This window comes from Hyla sarda, chromosome 10 (genome assembly GCF_029499605.1).
Source record: "Hyla sarda isolate aHylSar1 chromosome 10, aHylSar1.hap1, whole genome shotgun sequence".
NCBI classification, from domain to species: domain Eukaryota; kingdom Metazoa; phylum Chordata; class Amphibia; order Anura; family Hylidae; genus Hyla; species Hyla sarda.
Window position 1 is genome coordinate 47,890,556 of NC_079198.1, and position 6,000 is coordinate 47,896,555.

Here is a 6,000-nt window from a genome sequence, read left to right on the forward strand (position 1 = left end):
CTGTTGCTTAGCAACAGCTCCCAGCATGCAAAAAGGGCATGCTGGGAGCTGTAGTTATGCAACAGCAGGAGGCAGATCACCACAACTGTTTTGAGCCCATAGACCTGCAGCTCCGGAGGAACGGGACCCAATACCGGAGCAACGTGGAAACGCAGGAAGGAGAGTTAAAGTTTGATTTATTTGTTATTGCACAGGGAGACAAAAAATGGTTATTCTAACAGGTCTATTATTCCCAGGGTCTCTTTTTGGCCCATTGTTTAATATTGGCAAAACATTGTATGTGCTAGTCTTGGGGAACAGACCCTCTCCATATATAGGCCCAGATTTATCAAACTGTGTGAGATTTTCCCAAAGCAACCAATCACAGCTCAGCTAACGAGCTCTGGTAAAGTGAAAGCTGAGCTGTGATTGTTTGCTATGGGGAAAATTTGTACACTTTTTCTTTCACACAGTTTGAAACATTTGGGCCATAGTCCTTAACCCCTTAAGGACATAGGGCGTATCCATACGCCCCCGTTTCCAAGTCCTTAAGGACCGAGGGCGTATGGATACGCCCTGAGCATTTCCGGCCCCCGCCGCTAGCCGGAGGGGAGCCGGGGCCGGATGCCTGCTGAAATCGTTCAGCAGGCATCCCGGCATATCGCCCAGGGGGGTCATTATGTCCCCCCATGTCGGCGATTGCCGCAGATCGCTGGACAATTCAGTCCAGCGATCTGCGGCGGATTCCGGGTCAATCGGGTCTCCAGTGACCCGATGACACGGAATTACTGGCTGATCGGGGCCGTCAGAGACGGCCCCGAACAGCCATTGCCAGCAGGGGTGAGGTGGCACTGGTGCCACCTCACGATCGCCCTGATTTGTCGGCCGGTTTCCCGACCGACCAATCAGGGCGCCTGCTGCGAGTGTCACTCCCGCAACCCGCTCCGCCCCTCTTCCGGAGGACGTGAGCGGGTGCGGGCAGAAGACCCCGGGTGCTGGGGACCCCGATACCCGGAATCAATGTTGGGATCGGGGCCCCAGGAGCGACGGCGGCGGCGAGGGACTGACCTGTGCGGCGGCATCGTGGAGCAGCAGCAGGAGGTGAGTGACAGCCTCCTGCTGTTGCTTAGCAACAGCTCCCAGCATGCAAAAAGGGCATGCTGGGAGCTGTAGTTATGCAACAGCAGGAGGCAGACCACCACAACTCCCAGCATGCCCTTATGGGCATGCTGGGACTTGTAGTTTTGCAACAGCTGGAGGCACATTTTTCTATGGAAAAGTGTACCTTCAGCTGTTGTATAACTACAACTCCCAGCTTGCACAATCAGCTAAAGTGCATGCTGGGAGTTGTAGTGGTGCATCTGGTGGTTGCATAACTACAACTCCCAGCATGCCCGTTGGCTGTCGGTGACTGCTGAGAGTTGTAGTTTTGCAACAGCTGAAGGCACACTGAGTTAAGTAGCAAACCAGTGTGTCTCCAGCTGTTGCATAACTACAATCCCCAGCATCCCCAGCCAAAGTAGTATGCCTCCGGCTGTTGCATAACTACAAGACCCAGCATGCCCTTCCGCTGTCCGTACATGCTGGGGGTTGTAGCTTTTGCAACAGCTGAAGGCACACTGGTTGCAAAACCCTGAGTTTGTTACCAAACTCGGTGTTTCACAACCTGTGTGTCTCCAGCTGTTGCAAAACTACAACTCCCAGCATGCACTGATAGACCGTACATGCTGGGAGTTGTAGTTTTGCAACAACTGGATGTTTCTCCACCCCCCCGAATGTGAACGTACAGGGTACACTCACATGGGCGGAGGATTACAGTAAGTATCCGGCTGCAATTTTGAGCTGCGGCAAGTTTTCTGCCGCAGCTCAAACTGCCAGCGAGAAACTACTGTGAACCCCCGCTCGTGCGACTGTACCCTAAAAACACTACACTACACTAACACAAAATAAAATAAAAAGTAAAAAACACTACATATGCACATACCCTTACACAGCCCCCCTCCCCAATAAAAATGAAAAACGTCTGGTACGCCACTGTTTCCAAAACGGAGCCTCCAGCGGTTGCAAAACTACAACTCCCAGCATGCACTGATAGACCGTACATGCTGGGAGTTGTAGTTTTGCAACAGCTGGATGTCCCCCCCCCATGTGAACGTATAGGGTACACTCACATGGGCGAAGGTTTACAGTAAGTATCCGGCTGCAAGTTTGAGCTGCGGCAAATTTTCTGCCGCAGCTCAAGCTGCCAGCGAGAAACTACTATGAACCCCCGCCCATGTGACTGTACCCTAAAAACACTACACTACACTAACACAAAATAAAATAAAAAGTAAAAAAACACTACATATACACATACCCCTACACAGCCCCCCTCCCCTCCCCAATAAAAATGAAAAACGTCTGGTACGCCACTGTTTCCAGAACGGAGCCTCCAGCTGTTGCAAAACAACTACTCCCAGTATTGCCAGATAGCCACTGACTGTCCAGGCATGCTGAGAGTTTTACAACAGCGGGAGGCACTCTGTTTGGGAATCACTGGCGTAGAATACCCCTATGTCCACCCCTATGCAAGTCCCTAATTTAGGCCTCAAATGCGCATGGCGCTCTCACTTTGGAGCCCTGTTGTATTTCAAGGCAACAGTTTAGGGCCACATATGGGGTATCGCCGTACTAAGGAGAAATTGTGTTACAAATTTTGGGGGGTATTTTCTGCTATTACCCTTTTTAAAAATGTAAAATGTTTGGGAAAACAAGCATTTAGGTAAACATACCTATATACATATACAAAAGTCATGAAACACCTGTGGGGTATAAAGGTTCACTTAACCCCTTGTTACGTTCCCCGAGGGGTCTAGTTTCCAAAATGGTATGCCATGTGTTTTTTTTTTTTGCTGTTCTGGCACCATAGGGGCTTCCTAAATGCGGATGCCCCCAGAGCAAAATTTGCTTTCAAAAAGCCAATTGTGACTACTTCTCTTCTGAGACCTGTAGTGCGCCAGCAGAGCAATTTTCACCCCCATACGGGGTGTTTTCTGAATCGGGAGGAATTGGGTTTAAAATTTTGGGGGGTATTTTCTGCTATTACCCTTTTTAAAAATGTAAAATTTTTGGGAAACCAAGTATTTTAGGGGCTTCCTAAAGGTGACATGCCCCCCAAAAACCATTTGTCGCTCCTTCCCTTCTGAGCCCTCTACTGCGCACACTGAACAATTAACATAGACATATGAGGTATGTGCTTACTCGAGAGAAATTGGGTTTCAAATACAAGTAAAAATTTTCTCCTTTTTACCCCTTGCAAAAATTCAAAAATTGGGTCTACAAGAACATGCGAGTGTAAAAAATGAAGATTTAGAATTTTCTCCTTCACTTTGCTGCTATTCCTGTGAAACACCTAAAGGGTTAATACACTTACTGAATGTCATTTTGAATACTTTGGGGGTGCAGTTTTTATAATGGGGTCTTTTATGGGGTATTTCTAATATGAAGACTCTTCAAATCCACTTCAAAACTGAACTGGTCCCTGAAAAATAGTAAGTTTGAAAATTTTGTGAAAAATTTCTAAATTGCTGCTGAACTTTGAAGCCCTCTGGTGTCTTCCAAAAGTAAAAACTCATAAATTTTATGATGCAAACATAAAGTAGACATATTGTATATGTGAACCCCAAAAAAATGTATTTTGAATATCCATTTTCCTTACTAGCAGAGAGCTTCAAAGTTAGAAAAATGCAAAATTTTCATTTTTTTCATCAAATTTGGGGATTTTTCACCAAGAAAGGATGCAAGTTACCATAAAATTTTACCACTACGTTAAAGTAGAATATGTTACGAAAAAACAATCTCGGAATCAGAATGATAACTAAAAGCATTCCAGAGTTATTAATGTTTAAAGTGACAGTGGTCAGATGTTCAATAAATGCTCTGGTCCTTAAGGTGAAAAAGGGCTCGGTCCTTAAGGGGTTAAGGACCAGAGCGTTTTTTTGCACATCTGACCACTGTCACTTTAAACATTAATAACTCTGGAATGCTTTTAGTTATCATTCTGATTCTGAGATTGTTTTTTCGTGACATATTCTACTTTAACATAGTAGGAAATTTTTGTGGTAACTTGTACCCTTTCTTGGTGAAAAATCAGTAAATTTGATGAAAAATTTGAAAATTTTGCATTTTTCTAACTTTGAAGCTTTCTGCTTGTAAGGAAAATGTATATTATGAATAAATTTTTTTTGATTCACATATACAATATGTCTACTTTATGTTTGCATCATAAAATGTACGTGTTTTTACTTTTGGAAGACACCAGAGGGCTTCAAAGTTCAGCAGCAATTTTCCAATTTTTCACAAAATTTCCAAAATCACAATTTTTCAGGGACCAGTTCAGGTTTGAAGTGGATTTGAAGGGTCTTCATATTAGAAATATCCCACAAATGACCCCATTATAAAAACTGCAGCCCCCAAAGTATTCAAAATGACATTCATTAAGTGTTTTAACCCTTTAGGTGTTTCACAGGAATAGCAGCAAAGTGAAGGAGAAAATTAAAAATCTTCATTTTTTACACTTGCATGTTCTTGTAGACCCAATTTTTGAATTTTTGCAAGTGGTAAAAGGAGAAAATGTTTACTTGTATTTGTAGCCCAATTTCTCTCGAGTAAGCACATACCTCATATGTCTATGTAAAGTGTTCGGCGGGCGAAGTAGAGGGCTCAGAAGTGAAGGAGCGACAAGGGGATTTTGGAGAGTACGTTTTTCTGAAATGGTTTTTGGGGGGCATGTTGCATTTAGGAAGCCCCTCTGGTGCCGGAACAGGAAAAAAAAAACACATGGCATACCATTTTGGAAACTAGACCCTTCGGGGAATGTAACATGGGATAAAGTGAGCCTTAATATCCCACAGGTGTTTCATGACTTTTGCAAATGTAAAAAAAAAAATAATTTTTACCTAAAATGCTTGTTTTCCCAAAAATTTTACATTTTTAAAAAGGGTAATAGCAGAAAATACCCCTCAAAATTTGAAGCCCAATTTCTCCCGATTCAGAAAGCACCCCATATGGGGGTGAAAAGTGCTCTGCTGGCGCACTACAGGTCTCAGAAGAGGAGTAGTCACATTTGGCTTTTTGGAAGCAAATTTTGCTCTGGGAGAATGCCACATTTAGTAAGCCCCTATGGTGCCAGGACAGCAAAAAAAAAACCCACATGGCATACCATTTTGGAAACTAGACCCCTGGGGGAACGTAACAAGGGGTTAAGTGAACCTTTATACCCCACAGCTGTTTCACGACTTTTGCATATGTAAAAAAAAAAATGCTAAATACCTAAAATGCTTGTTTCCCCCAAAATTTTACATTTTTAAAAAGAGTAAAAGCAGAAAATACCCCCAAAATTTGTAACACAATTTCTCCCGAGTACGGCGATACCCCATATGTGACCCTAAACTGTTGCCTTGAAATACGACAGGGCTCCAAAGTGAGAGCGCCATGCGTATTTGAGGCCTAAATTAGCGACTTGCATAGGGGTGGACATAGGGGAATTCTACGCCAGTGATTCCCAAACAGGGTGCCTCCAGCTGTTGCAAAACTCCCAGCATGCCTGGACAGTCAACGCCTGTCCGACAATACTGGGAGTAGTTGTTTTGCAACAGCTGGAGGCTCCGTTTTGGAAACAGTGGCGTACCAGACGTTTTTCATTTTTATTTGGGAGGGGAGGGGGGATGTGTAGGGGGATGTGTATATGTGTGTTTTTTACTTTTTATTTTATTTTGTGTTAGTGTAGTGTTTTTAAGGTACAGTCGCACGGGCGGGGGTTCAGAGTAGTTTCTCGCTGGCAGTTTGAGCTGCGGCAGAAAATTGCCGCAGCTCAAACTTGCAGCCGGATACTTACTGTAAACCTCCGCCCATGTGAGTGTACCCTGTACGTTCACATTGGGGGGGGGGGGAAACATCCAGCTGTTGCAAAACTACAACCTCCTACTCACCTCCTACTGTCACTCACCTCCTACTGCTGCTCCGGGACACAGGTCAGTCCCT